Genomic DNA, 18,010 nt, shown 5'->3' with positions numbered 1-18,010 from the left:
GAGATGATGGGCGAGAGGGAGGGAGTGAGAAAGACAACTAGCCAGACAGATGAGAGGGGTGAGTAAGACAGAGGGAGGGAGCGAGAAGAAGGGAATCAGGCCTGGGCTACAAATGCTCCCTGGTTGTTTGCAGATTGAGTAATTTCCACAGCCCAAACCTTCCAAGAATAGGCCTTCCCTCAGTGTCCTGGAGTCTTGGTGATACCAGCCACATCTCTATTTAGTTACTGATGAAAAGAGGAAATGCCCAAATCTCCTATGCATAGAGGATCCTAGGCACTGCTCTGAGAATTTGGGCTCCTCCAAAGAAGTGTTTGTTCTGCAGGTCAGAGCTGGGGGCACCAACAGGCCACACTTCTGGGGACATGGAAGCAGAAGCCCTCTTGTTCCCCTGGGCCCAGCTCAGGTCCACGTGTATCATGCCCTATAAGTTGCTGCACTGTTAAAAAAAAATGTGTGTATATATGTGTGTGTGTGTGTGTGTGTGTGTATGTATGTATACATATATATATATATGAGGCCCGATGCACGAAATTCATAATGGCCTTCACAGCCCTGCCCTCCACCCACTGGTCATTCCAGAAGGTCGTCCGGAAGGTCATTCTGCCCTCTGGTCTAATTAGCATATCAGCTCTTTATTATATAGGATATGTGTTTAAGCAAATTCAATTAGGGGTTTTAAACTCCAGAGGAAAAGGGGGATGCTCATAGTAAAAGGAATTTCACTTTCACAGTTGTGCAAACCACAAGATGGGAAAAAGCTTGATTCAATTTTTATACGTCCCCAAGGCACAATGCATTCTCCTGGAAGAAGCCTCTTTTGACCCACTAACAATATCCCACTAGGAAGGTTTTTTAATGTAGTAGTTAAAAATGAGCATTCTAGAATGTTCTGGTTCAGATCCCAACTCCATGGGTGTCATATGACGACCTCTCTGAGGCTCAGGTCTCTCATCTTTAAAATGGGTCAATAATAGTAATTCCTTTGTAGGGGGCTTAGGGAATTTGGGTGAGAGAACGCTTAGAAATCAGTGGTTGCCCATCTTGGCTGTGCACTGGGGTCGCCTGGGGATCCTTAAAAAGCACTGATGCCTGCCTGCCACCCCCAGATATTCTGATTTTATAGGTCTAGGGTGGACCCAGGCATTAGGTTTTTAAAGGTCCCTGGTGATTCTAATGTGCAGCCAAGTTTGGGAACCACTGGCCTGAAGCACTCACACAGGGTAAGGCCCATGATCATCAGCTCGTGTGGCAGGCACAGCCCTACCTCCACTCCCCAGTGAGGAAGAGCATGGTGCCCTGGGGCGAGTCAGCCTTGTCAGTATCTGCCACTCTGTGGCCACATGGCTACATAAGTCATTTACCCTCTCTGAAGTCAGTTTACTTATCTATAAGGTGGGACTAAAATGCTTATCTCTTACAGGTAAATTGCCAGGCGTAAGTGAGCAAATGGGCGAAAGACATTTACGAAATGTCTGACAGTATTAAATAAAGGGTGTAATTCAAATTAATCATTGCTTCAGTTAGAATCATTCTGCTATCAGACTCTTCCACAAACACTGAGCCTGTACCAGTTTTCTTGTCCTTGGAAAGAGAACCCCAGGGTCCCGTCAATGTGTGGAGAGTCAGAGGCATATTCATGGCACTTCGTTCTTTAAAGAGTGCCATCCGTGCACAGACTTACTTTGCTTATCTGCCTGTCAAAATCAGTGGTGTAAATAATGAAGCAGTGTGATATTTGAATATTTCTTCTGCTCATATTTTTTCATTCTAATTAAAGCCAGAATGTTCCGTTTTAGAAATGACTATGAATAATAAAAACTCAACTGCCTAAATATAATATTGTAGTTTTTGTTTAAAAAAAAAAAAGTAGAGGAAAGGACTGTGTTCTTATAACAGACTGAGTATAAGCTACTGGCTCGCTTTCCAGGGATGACAGACCTATGTATGGAATTCCTAGGCCCCAGAACCTGCTGGTTCCCTTCCCTTCCAGGCCCCAGGATTATCAAAGCTCTCCAGGGTGTGTTTATGGTCACTGATAAGCGATATTCCCATTCTTTATATCTAGGAGTGGACCATACCTCCCAGTCTGAGGCTCTACCAGGTGAAGAAAGGACTTTCTTTAGCACTCCAAGAATTTACCATAACTTGTAGTGCCTAAAGTGTATACCTTCTAGGTTGTATTAGGTGAACACTACAATTCACCTAATAGAGGTGAAGAACAGGCTTGGTTCTGGAGAATAAGAAGTATGAGTTTCCTATAGATGCTATAACAGATGACCACAAATTTAGTAGCTTAAAACAGCACAAATGTATTCTCAGTTCTATAGGTCAGGTGTCTGACATGGGTCTCACTGGGATAAAATCAAGGTGTCAGCAGGACTATATTCCTTTGGAGGCCCCGGGGAGAACCTATTCTCTTGCCTTTTCTAGCTTTTAGAGGCTGCCCTCCTGCCTTGGCTTGTGGCCCCTTTCTCCATCTTCAAAGCACATTACTCTAACCTCTGGCTCTCATCACATATCCTTCTCTGACTCTCACTTTCCTGTATCCCTCTTATAAGGGCCTGTGATTACGTTGGACCTACCCAGATAATCATAATAATAAAAGGCTAATATGCAAATGGTTGTCATGCCATGATGCCGTAATGACTGATCAGCAGGGATCTGAGGCTGCGTGGTGCTTGGCCAGGGCAGTGGACCTGAGGCCACGCCCCCTGCCTGACGGGGCTTGACGGGGGTAGGGCCAGCTGGGTCTGGGTCTCGACCAGTGGGTGTGGGGCCAGCTGGGTCTTGGTCTGGTATGATTTCAAGGCATGTGCGGGTGGGCGGGGACTTGACTCTGTGTCCCGCGGTGTGCCCCGGACTCTGACAGGAGGGAGATTTTCATATACATTTTACTAATTTTCTTTCATCTCTGACACTTCTATTATAGAAAAAGGGAAAATAGCAACATTAAAATGTTGCCTCTAATTAATTCCCCTTTAATGTGCACAAATTTCATGCACCGGGCCACTAGTCTATAATAATAAAAGTGTAATATGCTAATTAGACCAGATTTCCTTCCGATGACCTTCTGGACAAAGCCGGGGCTGCAAGGGAAGCCCAGGTCCCAGGTGCCAAAGGGAAGCCGGTGCCAGCAGCCAGGGGAAGGAAGGACTACTCCTGCACAAATTTCATGCATTGGGCCTCTAGTTCAAAATAATCTCCCTATCTCAAGGTCAAGTGATTACTAAAATTAATTCCACCTGCAACCTTAATTTCCCTATAACCTATTCATAACATACATTATTCCCATTCACATTCACATAATGCCCAGGAATTAGCATGTGGGCACTTTGGGGAGAAGAAGGGCATTATCCTGCCCATAGTAGAAGAGGAGTGGGAAGGCAGAGGTAGATAATGTTCCTTTCCAGGGCATTGTACCCCCACTGAGAGAACATACACGGTGCCTGCTGACTTGTGTGTCTCCTGTACTGGACTGTGGGCCCTGGAGGGCAGGGAGAGAGGCTCTCATCTGTCAGTCCATTCTTCAGTGCTCAGCCTGGAGCAGGTGAACAATAGAGAGATAATCACGGACTTGACTAAACTTTTAGGACATCAACAGGCTTTGCAATTGACAGACCAGCCCTCACATTCTAACTCTATCCTTGGACAAATACTAATCTTCCTGGGACCTCAGATCCCATATACATGAAATCAGGATAAAGAAAACATCATGGGCTGTGGTAAGGATGAAGTGAAATAATCCATGAAAAGTGCTCATGACAAGACCAAGCATACAGTGCTCAATCATTATTAAATCGTCATCATCACATGGCATGGGAGGACGGAGAACACTCACTCTCTCCTAATTAAAGATAGGACAGCAGGGTGACTGCAAAGGTATTCCCCAAAGTGTGGTTCCAGGTCTCCATAACTGAGGCAAACAAAATGAAAACCCTAACAGTATGGATGAACTCAGCTTAGCCAGAGGGCAAAATACCCCACAAAAACAAACAAACAAACAAAACACCTGGCACCAACTTCTTGGGGTCATTTTCCATTTTCCAACCAATTTAAGAAAATCAGAGACTAGTCTGTGGGTGTGGCTTAGGGGTCCTTCTGAGGGGTAGGAGCCCTTACACTAGCACAGTGGTTGGCAAGCTGCGGCTCTCGAGCCACATGCGGCTCTTTGGCCCCATGAGTGTGGCTCTTCCACAAAATACCGACTTCTGCACATGGGCCACGAAGTTTCAATCACACTGCACGTGCACACCCACACGTGGTATTTTGTGGAAGAGCCACACTCAAGGGGCCAAGGAGCTGCATGTGGCTCGAGAGCCGCAGCTTGCCAACCACTGTGCTAGGAAAAGCCCCTTCAGAAGGCACTGGGCAGATAAAAAGGTGCCAAGTGACACACCTGGCCATTTTACCTGGACATCAGGTGAAAGGAATTGTCAAAGCAGAGCCGACATTCATGCCAGTTTGCCTGCGATGGTGCCTGCATTCTGACATAACTATTACTAGTCACCACTTTCATCTCTAAAGGGTCCTAGCTTGGACCATACCTTTTATGTTGAAGCCCACCTGAGTCAGTACCTGCCCAAATGCAAATGGGACACCGGCAAGGACATCATAATCCTAATGACAATCTCCAGTATACATAACCATGAATTCTGGTCACAGTCCCTGGGATAAGGCTAGAGAAGTGGACCTCACTGGGGCCTATTTTGCCCCAGAGAAGCAGTTGACAATGTCTAGATGCTATTGGTTGCGGCTGTCAGAAGTTGGGGTGGGGAATTGATATTGGATCTAGTGGGGCAAGGTCAGAGATGCTGCTAAGAATCCTACAACGCAAGTCCAGCCCCATCAACAAGGAATGATCTGCCCCACAATGTCAGTGTGACACCTTTGACAGGCCTGAGTTAGGGAGCATCATTTTGTGTTTAGAAAGGGGTGGAGGGTCCAGAGACCAACTGTTTAGGGTCAAATTCTGACTACAACTCCTGCTAGCTGGGTAACTTTGGGCAATTCTTAAACTTCTCTCAGCATAATTTCCTCTTCATCCAGTGAAAAAGGGGGAGTCCCGACCCCACTGCATCACTAGGAGGATTTAGTGAAAGAACCACATTGTGCTCTTAGCACAGCTGGGCTTGGAGGTAAGCACTGCACACATGAGCTGGAGTTTGCTCTCTTGGGAGATTTCTTTCCCATGCTCTATTTCATTTGCCCCTCCGTTTCCTGAGCTTTACAACAGGTAGGCTAACACCTCACAGGTTTCCCGTGGGATGAAAGAGGTGACCTGTGGAAAAGTACCTATTGATTTGGGTCTGACTATTCCGGACCACTCGACAAAGTGAAAAGGTCAAACATTATCACTTCTGCGATATGATTTGACGGGGATCCCACAGCCGGAAGTAGGAGCCAGGAATCCTGGCGCCCAAGCAGCATCTTGTCCTTGGCTCTCTTGTTTGTGAAAGCCCGGCAGTTGACTTTCAACCCTTTTTTATTGGGAATGAGTGTTGAGAAATGTGCTGGGTATACCCCGGGAAGGAGGCGCTGCCACGTCCAAGCCCAACTGTGTCCAAAGTCTGGGCAGCAGACCCGCCCGCTGCAGGAAGAGGCCCGATAAACACTTCCAGCCTCCTGCCACGAGGACTCTGAGCCCACCGATAAGGAGGCGCAGCCCTGCCTTCAAGGAGAGCTGCAGATTTCATCAGGAAGTTGGGAGCCGGGCTCCAAAGGGGCCTTGGACCTCATCTTTTATGGTCTCCTAAGGGCCTGGCTCGGACACAGTGTGGAGCTGGGTCCTCAGCTCCTGGTCAACTGTCCCATCTTCCCTAGTGGGTTCATCTAAGCAAAGTGCATTTCTTTATTTCCTTTTCTGCTCCCCCAACTACCTGTGGTATTTAACTCTGTTCCAACTAAAGTCTGGTTTATATTTTATTGAGCACTTACTATATGCCAGGCATTGCTTGCCGTTCTCTCCTTGAACTCTCTCCAAAACCCTGTGAGAGTGTCCCGCACATCTCATCATTCAATCCCAATTGGAAAAGGAATTGCAGCTCAGAGATGTTAAGAATGTTGCCCGGAGTCACACAGCTGCTAAGTGGTAGAACAGGCATTTAAATCCAGGTTCTACTGACAAAGCACTTCCTATATGCACTTTACTTGGGAGTATGAAGAGCTCCTCACTTTGAATTGTCAGTCTTTCTGCAGCAGTGCAGCCTAAGACATTCAGTCAGTTGGGGGAAGAGTATGGATGAGCTCTAGTGAAAAATGATGCCAAGATACCACTGTGGCATCACAAAAATAATAATAATGAAAATGAACCCAGGAATCTTTGGGGCTTATACATGCAGAATGTGAACCAGAAGTAGCCAGAAGAGAGTCTACTAGATACTGGGGCAACAGCTGAGGTTCTGGAGTGAGTGTCCCCTGTTGGAGCAGGCTGTTCCAGGGCCATGGATAATGACACACCAGCATTCTCCCTCACTCATGAGTCACTTCCCGGGGCCAGGTGCCGTGCTAGGCAAGCTACAGGCCCCCCGGCAGTGAGTCACGTAATCCGCACACATTTGGTGTTTTTGTTATCCCCACTCCGATGACAAGACTGAGGCCGAGAGAGGTTAGATGGCATGCCCAACGCTGCACAGCTAGTACGTGGCTAGGAGCATGGCCTGTGGAGTCAGAGAAACCTGGGTTTAAGGTCAGACTCTGACATTTACTAGCTGTCTGCGACTTTAAGCAAAACTGCTTCATTTTTCTGAGCTTAAGTTTACTTGTCTCTAAAATGGGGGTGTTGTGGAGGCCCTCCCTTCATAGGACTTTTTGGGGGAAAATGAGGATTAGATGAGAGATAATTATTAGCTTGACATAGAACCTGGGGGACAGAAACCACTGGTTAAAAAAATGAAAGCTCTTAGGCAGGGTTTAAATTGAGGTGTGTGTGTGTGTGTGTGTGTGTGAGAGAGAGAGAGAGAGAGAGAGAGAGAGAGAGAGAGAACGGGGGGAGGCTGGGAAAGTGGAGAAAGGGACACCCTTTCTTGGGCTCTTCCTCAGGTGGTTCAGGCTAATTCTTAACCCTTTCAAAGCTATGTAGGTCTTTCCAGGTGGGTCTCTCACATGTGTAGGCCAAGCTGACCTCAAGGAGATTCACTCGGAAACCTGGTGCAAGTCGGGCTGGGAGCTCTCGGCCTGCTGGGTGCGACTGGGGGAGAGGCTGCGTGCTGGGTGGGGCCTGGCCAGGCTCCAGGAGCAGGCCTGGCGCCCAGGCTGAGGCCAGAGACAGGCCAAGGTCGGCCAGTAAGGCCGGAGGGGAAAGGTCGGAAGTGCTGGGGTGGGGTTGGATAAAGGCCAAAGAGGCCTGGCTGCTGGCAGGGCAGGTTCCCAGACCTCAGGGGATTGGAGCTCCTAGGTGGTGAGGCAAGATGGTACCCCTCTTCCTCCTCTTCCCTACCGGCGCCCCACTAGGGAAAGTGCCCAGGCCTGGGTGTCCATACGAGGAGCTCTGTGATGTTCACCCACAACCTCAAGATGAGCCCAGAGCCCAGCAGCAGGTCTGAGTTAGGCCTGTCCAACACCTCCTGTTTCCTTGACCACTCCTGGTGATTCTGTTCCAGATGTCAAAGCCGTGGCAGACCCGGGTACAGTCCTGGCTCCCACAAGCCCTAACCTTTGGTGTGGCAGTGACTTCACCTGCACTTCCACTCCTCATCTTTAAAAATGACCAATTGTCCAGCCGGTGTGGTTAAGTGACTGAGCCTCAACCTATGAACCAGGAGGTCATGGTTCGATTCCCAGTGGGCATGTCCAGGTTGCAGGCTCGATCCCCAGTGTGGGACGTGCAGGAGGCAGCTGATCAATGATTCTCTCTCATCATTTGATATCTCTCTCTCTCTCTCTCTCTCTCTCTCTCTCTCTCTCGCTCTCGCTCTCTCTCTCTCCTTTCCTCTCTGAAATAAATAAAAAAATTTATTTTTAAAAATGACTAGTTGAAGTAAAAGCCTCCTGACCTTGTCCAGATTTGGGCTCAACAGGCAGCATATGCTGACATGTGAGTTCAGTCCTCCAGGTTAGGAGAAAGGACCGAGTGGTCCTGGAGCAGTAGGAGCACAGTGTTTGCTAAGCGTGGGTAGGAATCATCAGTTCTCACCTGGGATACCAACGTAAGCAGACAGAGGAGAGGAAGCTCTGAGTCCTGGCTGGCACCGACTGACAGGCTCAGCACCAGGATGGCACACTGTCCAGGCAGCCGGGTGGTCCTGGGTGTGAGCCAGACTCTCTCACCCCCCCAACTTCCGCATGGGCCCAGCGCCAGGAACACCCCTCCTGGACACGCTTGTCCCCAGCATCACCACCCTATTGCTACTTTAGGCCTGACCCACCCCCACCTGCTGCATTTGGTCTCCCCTGGCCTCAGGATTCTTGAAAGAGCCGTAACATATTGAGATCATTGGCTTGATCTCCTATAAGGACTGTGAAATTTCGGGGGCAGGGGCATTGCAGAGAATCGGTCTTAACAGAGAGTAAGCACTCGGTATAGATTTCTGAAGAAAGTAATGAATGAGAGGGTGAGTGAGAGACCAAATGTCACCATGGAAATCAGAGGTTTGGGACCCTGGAGAGGATGTCAGATGAATTTTCCAGATGTTTTTCTCTGTGGCTTGGGTCCTGGAGAGGAAGAGATGTGAGTGTTCATTCCAGGGAGTTTCTCACCTGGAAAAGGCAGTTTGGGCAAAGTGGAGGACACTCACGATATCTGATTCGTCAGGGCTCTTAAAATGCATTTTAGTGTCTGGGTTTTTATTTTAAAAGCGTTTTCCCCTTTAAGACCCGGCAGAAGGTTGCATAGAGAAGGGACCCTCCCATGCTCAGAGCCCAGAGACCGTCACTGGGCCTGCAGCATGGGGTGCCGCGGAGTTGGTCAGTGACACACATTGAGACGTGCTGTAATCTCCCCTTATTATGATTATTTTTTAGTAGCCTGAGCACTATTTATTCTTAACTGTAAGACTGGGGACTTCTCCCCAGTGGGTGACAATAAGGCAAGAACAGAATTTTCGACACCAAAAAGGGAAATCTCAGCTGTCCATGGACGTACAGCTTGGCTTCCTGGCTTTTGGCACAGTTGAGGGGTGCAGTTACAGAAGCTGCAAACCCCCGACTCTGTTTATGCACATTCAAAGGGGCCCTGCCCTTCTCTGTCACCTCCCTGCACATCTCCACTTTCACTCTTTCGATCATTTCTCCCCCATTCGACCTGGACGTACACAGTGGTGTCTGTAGTTTGCAGATACTGTTGGCCTCACACATAATCATATGAACACATGCAGCAGGGGCCACAGTGTCACAGCACCAAGGATGTTGAGTCCTGCGTGGGTTTCTGGAGGCCCTTCTGAATATGGGTGACCCTAAGGACACAAAGGTCCCAACTCTTCCAAATACAGCAGCGTGCCTGCATCCACGTCAGAGCTGCAGGCCCAAGTTATCCAAGGACCCATCTGGCCTCCCAGGAATTTGTCCTGGGGCCCTGAGGGAAGGGGCAACACTGGGTAATTGAGGGCCCCTTCTGAGCTACATGCCCTTTGGCATGTCTACCCACATTCCAGCGAACTCTAAGCAAGAGGCTCCGGGCATGCCCCCAGGGCCATTGCTACACCCTCTAATGAAGAAACCCACTGGAAGGTCAATGGCCTAAGAAATGGGGGCCCTCTGGCCAGTGACTTGGAGCCACAACAAACTGACTCTCATTTACTGAGGAGTTCACTGACCCCCGCCTGGGGTGACAAGGACCTGGACTCCTCTAGTTCTTCATGTAAACCTGCCACAAGGAAGTCACTCCTTCTCTCGCTTTCTTGTCTCAGGGAGGAAAAGCACATTCCTTGACCTACACCATTTATCCCTTTAATGCCAAACATACAGTAAAGTGTGTTTTCCAAAATACCAGACTCTGCATCCTGAAGAAAGCCTTAAATGTGGGCAATTCACAGGTCCAATGTATGACCCTAATTGCAATAAACACACCCCTCCTCTGAGGTAGCAGTGATCCTGACATTCCTTGGGCTCTCATTTATGTCATTTGATCCTCGTGACAATGCCAGGAGGTGGGAAGTGTAGGCTTCTTTTGTGGAAGAGAGGGACAGGACTTCAGGAGGCAGATGCTGTCCCTCTCCTTTCCTCGCAGGCTTTACCCTTTCAGGTCCACACCATCCACACTTCCAATCAGCAGCAGCAGCATCTGGCTGTGGGAGCCTGCTCTGCCCAGGGACCGGCAGGCCAGAAGCCACTGGGGCAGCCCTCAGCCAGTGATGGGACAGTGTATCCATGCCTGCTCCCCTGCCCCTCAGAGGTCCCAGAAGTCCCAGCGAAATTACCTCCAGATGCCCATAGTGGGAACTTGCTGGGTGATGCGCCTTCCCTGTTGCTTCCTGTGATCAACTCACAAATAAGTTACCTGACTTCAAATCCTTGTCTCAGGGTCTATTTCTGGTAGAAGCCAGACCTTGTCTCAGGGTCTACTTCCGGTAGAAGTCTGGCAGCTTGCCTGCGGGGCACACAATAAGGTGGACACAGACATGACTCTAGTTTCCCATGACCCCAAAGCCTATGTTTGTTCCCCCCAGACCTCTTTATGTGCAGATACCCAGGGAGGCAGAAGGCAGTCAGGCCCTCTGCCTGGACAGGGGACAGAGAGGGATCAGCTCTGGACATGGCAGAGCCAGCACAGGCCGGTCACAGGTTCTCCCAAAGCTCTGGGCAAAGGAGGCAGCTGACTTCTGGAGCAGCTGGGAGACCAGGCTGTCAGCCCATCCCACCAGCTGGGAGGGAAGCACCTAACTTTCAGATTCGCTCAGCCCATTTCCAGCATGTGCTAATATGCGAGGGTGGCACCAGGGAGGGTGTCTTCTGGCAGCCAATCCTTCATACGGAACATTAAGCCGAGGTCTGCACAGTCTTGAACATTAACCATCCCCTGGCACCCATGAAGAAGAGCTACGGGTTTTATTAACCTCTGTGTCCTGGACGCATTGCGCGCGGAGCACCATCATTAACCCACCTCCAGACGGGGGACAGGGGCCTCTTTCCCAGCTCTGTTCCAAGAAGGCAGGCCCTACGAAATGCCTTCAATAATTTAAGGAAACTACCAAAATGTGACCATAAAGGATATAACTTCACCTCAAGGATGGCGATCCATAAAGATTTTGTGATAGTAAAAACTGGGCTTTGTTCTGTTACAAGCCCTTTGAAAGTTTCTGTGCATGTGTGCAAGAGTGTGAGTGTGTGTGTGTGTGTGTGTGTGTGTGTGTGTGTGTGTGTTTTGCGGGAGGGTGAAGTCATGCAGTCATGTTCCTGCAATTGGGATTTAGCTGAACTCACGGTTTAATTATTCCTAACATCATGGCCATAGCACGACCCATTAACAACAGCTCAACCCGAGTTAGGAAGTCCCACTGGTAATCTCAGAAACAAGTCATATCACTCATTTTTTCCCCATGTCAACTCCAGACATACAGCTTCATTATAAAAATGGAACAAGCATAAGAACACCCCTGTGTCCCGATCCCGATCAGCCCCCCAGGAAGACTGGTTGCTGGTGGCTCCCCTCCTGCAGCCTTGGTTATTCTTATGCTGGTTGATCTGCCTTTACTTTGCATCCCTTATGCAGGCTTCCAATTTGCTGCTGACAGACAAGGAGAGGGTGGGTTATTTCAGGGGGCGGGGGAAGGATCAAGGATCCTAGGAGGGGAATTCCTTTTCAGATGGAGATAAACCTCTAAACCTCCTACAGTTTACACATTAAAGAGCCGGGCCATAAAAGAATGGGTAATTAAGTTTACAGAATAGGCTTTTTACCTAAAAAAATTAGTGGGAGGGTGGATGGAGTAATGGATAAAAGCTAGGGCTTTAGGGACAGAAGGGTTGAGATTGCATCCTGGCTCCTCCAATGATTTGTTGACTTTTTAAAAAATATATATATTATTGAGTTTAGAGAGGAAAGGAGCTCGGAAGAGAGAAACATCAATGATGAGAGAGAATCATTGATTGGCTGCCTCCTTCATGCCCCCCACTGGGGATCAAGCCTGCAACCCAGGCATATGCCTTTGGCCTCAATCGAACTCAGGACCCCTCAATCTGCAGGCCGAGGCTCTATCCATTGAGCCAAACCAGCTAGGGCAATTTGTTGACTTTTAATAAAGTCACTTAGTCATTGCATCTCAGTTTCTTCATCTGTAAACTAGAACTTAATAATATACCATACCTACCTACCTTCCTTCCTTCCTCCCTTCTTTCCTTCTTTTCTTCTCGTTTTCACTTCCTCTCTCCCTCCCTTTTCCCATCCCCCTCCTTCCCTAGATCCTTTCTTCTCTCCCTCCTTCCTCCTTCCTCAAACAACACATTAAATGCCTACTGTGTGACAGAAGCTAACCTAGGTGCCAGGGGTACAGAGAGAACTAAGAGTCTCTGAACCCAAAGGCTTCCTTCCAGGCTTGTTGGGAAATCAGATGAGGTATAAAGCACTTTGCAAATTAAAAAGATTTGCAGAAATACGAATATTTTTATTATAATTGCAAAAGGAAGCATATTCTATGTTTTTTTAAAGTTAGGATTATATAAAAGCATGCACATTTTATGTTTTGTTTTAACATTAGGATTGCATGTCTCCACCCACCTGGGTCAGGGGTCAGAGGTTTAGGGGATCACCGGGTCACCACCTAGATTACCCTGTGAATAGCGCCCCCTGGATTTGTGCCCTTTGATGGCACTGGAGGAAAGAATAGATGAGGAGGCCCGGCTTCCCCCTCCACTTTCAACTGGGCAGCAACTTTTTATGTGCTTTATAAACTGGACTTGAATTCCAGGGCCCACTTAAAAGGGAGAAAAAAATTATATTTCAAATCCACTAATGCTGGGATTCAATAAATGCCCTTACCTGAATTGGTGAACCAAATGATCATATGAAAAGGAAGAAGCATGTACAAAAAACATGTACAAAATAACACACGTCTCAAATATCTGTCCTTATTTTGCCCGCTCAGAACATTCCCACTGAAGAGCTGAGAGACATCTGTGCTCCAAGCCCACCAGGTGTTGCTGAACCTCACGTTGTCCACTGGAGCTGAGTTCAGCTCTATCTGTAGTCTGGCTGTAGCACTTGCAGTGACAGGTACTCCTGTCTTAACACTGAGGCTGCTGGGCGCTCTCTGCAGGCTCAAAGCCCATCCAGGAGGAGTGATTTGATTTACACAGTGCAGTAACAACCCTAAGCAAACCCTGGCTAGCCTAATTCCTCTGCAGCTCTTGGCATTGTCCAAAGAGCAATATTTAACTGCACAAAGAATTGGCCGCAGCAAACCTGGCAAAGGAAAAAGAGGGAGGGCATAAGCAGGGACAGGAGAATGGGCATAAGAGGCCATCCTCTGCTCTCTAAAAGAAAGACCAGTGCTGGCCAATAGAACTTTCTACAATGATGAAAATGTTCTATATCTGAGCTACCCATTACCATAGCTACTAACCACCTACGGCTATTGAGTACTTGAAATGGGCTGTGGCTAGTGTGACTGAGGAACTGCATTTAAATTTTATTTCATAGGAATTAATTTAAAGTTAAATAGCCCCATGTGGCTAGTGGTGACCAAACTGCCCAGAACAACTGTAAACACACCCCAAGCCTCTGTGAGTAAGTCAGCTCATTAAAAAAAGTTCAATTCACTCATGCAGCCAACAAGTAATTAGTGTACCTTTAGTATGAGTCATACCCTCCGCTAGGTACAGAGTAGAAGGAAATATAAAGTTAGACAGGTTCCTGATCTCAAGAAGCTACTTGCATTTCACTGAGGGACTGAGTCATGACAACGAATGTCTAGCCGCCGTGATATGAAATGAGAACAGAGAAGGAAGAACACAGGGAATGCAGGAAGGCTGCATGGAGGAGGTGGCATTTAAGGTATTTATATAAGGATAGACTAGTTCATTTTTCAGAAGAAGGAAAGAACATCTAACAGAGTAAAGAGTATGGACAAAAGCTTGAAGCCATGATCTGACCATAGTTTGGGTGCAAAGTGGAGGCAGGGAGGGCAGAGATGATCCTTTGCAGGGAGGATGATGCTAGACAGCGAAGGACCTTACATGATATCATAGGAAGTTTGGATCTGACTGAATTTAGAATCCCTTGACTTGTCCTTAACTATTGGTCTTAGGGATCTTTCCCTGCTGCTAAATGAAATGCCCTCATTCGATTACTTTCCCCATCCTTCCTATCCTCCAAGGCCCCACCTGAATTCTGCCTTCTCTGGGAGCCTTCATTGATCTCAAGTCTATATACTAATTCTTCCCTTTTCCAGTTGTGGTTTCCACACCATAATCACTGTTAGGCGATATTCCACTATATTCTTTGTTTTGTTTGCTTTCCAGGTTTCTCACAAGACCTCAAAGTCCTGGTAGTTGGTTCCTCACCATTACCATTAAACTTTGTCCCCCACCTGTTCAAGAGGAGAGTAGGTGCTCAGTAAATAACCTCCATTGGTTAATGACTTTGGTTTGCTGTATCACATCCCTATTAACTTGGACCTGGAGATTAGTCTAAATATTTGTAATTCTTGTGTTGTCAACACTTGAGCTGGCTCCCCAGTATCCAGACCCTGTGCCTCTTATTTTTGATAACCAGACTCATAGTCATTCAAAGAGGCCTGACTATGAGCCGGGGGAGAGCTCTGGAAACCCTGACTAGGGCAGGGGAAGGTGAGACCTCTGCAGGCATCTGACCGGTTCTCTTTTCATCTAAGTCAACCTGGAGACCGTTTGGCCCTGAGCTGAGTCACGCAGCCAGTTGTTTCAAGGTTTATCTGTGTGCTCAGGACATCTGATCAACCCCCAATGCTATCTTTATTTGCTAAGTTACTTCTTGGAATTTTCTAGACCCACTATGAGTTGGGTTCCCCCAGGCTTTTTTCAGCTGATCTTTTTGTCTGTTAATGCGGTTTTCCTTCCAAGTCTCCTCTCAGGCCCTGACACCTCGAAGTCATTTTCCTCAACCTCAGAGCAGTGGAGGACACTGCCTTCTGTGTTCCCATGCACTCATAATAAAACGCAGTGTCACTAGAGATTTATAATAGATGATGCCTCGATGGCATGAAAAGTTTAGTAAATGCTGGTGGTTGTTGTTGATACTATGACTATTGTAATAATTCACTTTATGATACACTTCGTTTTTCCCTGGTGCGTATTTACTACCCAGCGGAGGTGAAACAGAGTAGGCATTTTCTTAATGAGTGAAACATACCTTACAGCCTCGGATGAATGAGCCAGGCCTTAACATTCAGAGGTCTGTGATCTGGGGTAACTTAGAAATCAAGCTTGATGAAGATGATAAAGATGCAGCTTCAGAGATGCTTGCGAAATACAAGTCCACAAAGGTGAGATACACATGCTGTCAAAGAAGGGGTCAGCTGACACACCGGGGAATGGTCAAAGTGGCACCAGGTATGAGCAGGCTGTAAGCAACCATATGGAGATGTTGGAGAAGGCCCTGTTGACTTTACAGGCTTTGTATCCATCTTTTCTCAATCATGAGAGACCATCGTCATTGACAGACGTAGCTTCAATTCCAGCCCTATTGCTTGAATGTTCCATGAAGTATCTAAGTCAGTTTCTCAGCCTGGGCACTATTGACATTTGGGCTGGTTAACTCTTTTTGTTGTGGGAGCTGTCCTGTGTAACGTACGATGCTGAATAGCATTCTTGGCCTCTATCCTCTTGGCCATTGCATATTCCTCCCATTTCCTAAATGGTGATATGTACCCCTAGTTGAGAATCAATGCTCTAAACTAAGCCTTAGTTTCCTTAGCTGCAAAATAGGGACAACTGTCCTCATAGGGCCAGGCAGTTGTTAGGATCAAATAAGAAAACAGGTATGAAAGTCGTCAGCCCAGGGACTGTGCAGGACTTAATGGCCACATTGAAGGACAAAGGAGAGACTAGCTCCCCCATCCATGCCCAGTGAGTTCTAGGAGGCTGAACAGGAGATAATAGGGAAGGAGGTGATCCATTAGTCTTTGTCCTGAAATCCCATAAGAGTCAGCAGCTTATGGACCTTTCCTTGCCCTGTAGATATGTAAATATGGGAATTATCAGAACCAGCATCTGTGAGATTTAAAGCAGGAAGTCCTTAGAACTTCCTGTAAAAACACAAGTGACAAACTTGGATAAACAGCAAGTAGAAAAAAGATATTCCTGTATCATCACCAGCCCCTCTCCCCCAAAAAAGTTGTTCTCTTTTTCTCCCACCCCCCTCACACACACACAAGCATACAAACACATACATACCACACACAAACTCCCTCCAATAAGATGTAACATAAAATAGTTGCTTGAACTTGAACCAAGTATGAGAGACATGAAGGTAAATAAGACATGAACACTGCTCTCAAGTAGCTCAAAGTGTAATGGGAAAGCCAAGCTCTCCATGAGAAGGTGTAGCTAAAAGAGAAGTCATTCGGAAGGATAGGGTTGAAAACCAAGATCAAAATGCAGTTGTATTAATTAAGAGAGACTAAGCTATGCTGCAATAACAATCTTTAAATCTTGGCCACTTAAAACAAGAAAGATGAGAACGCACAAAATGCCCACTGTGGGAGCCGGGATTCCTTTGCACAGTTGTCCATGCGTTGTTATCTTAGCATTCTAAACTGTTCAACACTCATGGCATTCCCATACCATCAGGACATCTGCAATCACTGAGGCAAGGGAAGAGAGAGCTCAAGGAACTCCACACCCCTTCTTGATTGCTTCCACCTGTAATTGGCAAGGCTTAGTTCCCACCACATTTCGTTGGACAGAGTAAGTCAAGTGACTAACTTCAAGGGCTTGTGTGCCAAGACGGAGGGGAGGATCAGCAGGCTCAGTGAGCAGTTCTAACAGGGACCCCCCCAAAATAGATGAGCTCACTGCAACAGTGAGACCCACATGGGCAGGACCGTCATTAGTTGTGAGTTCTTTTAGCACTTAGCATCACGTCTGGCACAAGACAGAAACTCAACCAATTCTTGGAGAAGGAGGAAAGAAAGGGGGGGGAAGGGGAGGAAGGAGATGGGGGATTATTGGGTTGTTCAGGATCTGGTTTGTTAAGAGACTTCTCTGCTGCCCAGGAACAGAGCGGTACACTGGGGAAAAATCTCCTTAAATGAGAACCAGTTCAGTTTGTGGTCAAGTGGGGCCCAGCTCAACTCGGTCAGCATTCAAACCCTGGGTCACTTTTCCTTCTGAAGCAGCAAAGCAGGCTTGTGTCCTAAACCTCAACTGATAACTCTGCTCTCCTCTCTCAAGGCAAGCTCTCCCTCATTGCTGCATGGTTCCTATGAGAAAGAGCAAGAGCTGTGGAATCAGTTAGAGCAGTGGTTCTCAACCTTCCTAATGCCGCGACCCTTGAATACCGTTCCTCATGTTGTGGTGATCCCCAACCATAAAATTATTTTCATTGCTACTTCATAACTGTAATTTTGCTACTGTTATGAATCGTAATGTAAATATCTGATATGCAGGATGTGTTTTCATTGTTACAAATTGAACATAATTAAAGCATAGTGATTAATCACAAAAACAATATGTAATTATATATGCGTTTTGCGATGGTCTTAGGTGACCCCTGTGAAAGGGTCGTTCGACCCCCAAAGGGGTCGCAACCCACAGGTTGAGAACTGCTGAGTTAGATCTACATTTGATTCCTGGACGCTTCCCTAACTGCCTGCCTCAGATCTAGTTACCTGACATCCTTGAGACTCAGTTTCCTCATCTATAAAGCAAGGACATCTCTAAAGTCACAGACCCAGCAAGGCAACAAACGTTAGCTTCCCCTTTCGCCCATGAGCCACACCCCTGAATTCTTTAAGCATCAGATTACAGCCCTTGGAATGTCACTCCCTATAAACATCTGAGCTTCCCACCAGCATCCCCCATGGGGGAGGCCTTCCCTGCCTCCTTTCAGCAGAGTGCCATGTGTCTGGGTACACAGAGCACAGCACCTGTCTTCCTC

This window comes from Myotis myotis, unplaced genomic scaffold, assembly GCF_014108235.1.
Source record: "Myotis myotis isolate mMyoMyo1 unplaced genomic scaffold, mMyoMyo1.p scaffold_m19_p_19, whole genome shotgun sequence".
Taxonomy (NCBI): Eukaryota; Metazoa; Chordata; class Mammalia; order Chiroptera; family Vespertilionidae; genus Myotis; species Myotis myotis.
The sequence above is the reverse complement of the archived record's forward strand: the minus strand, read 5'-3'. Positions refer to the sequence as shown.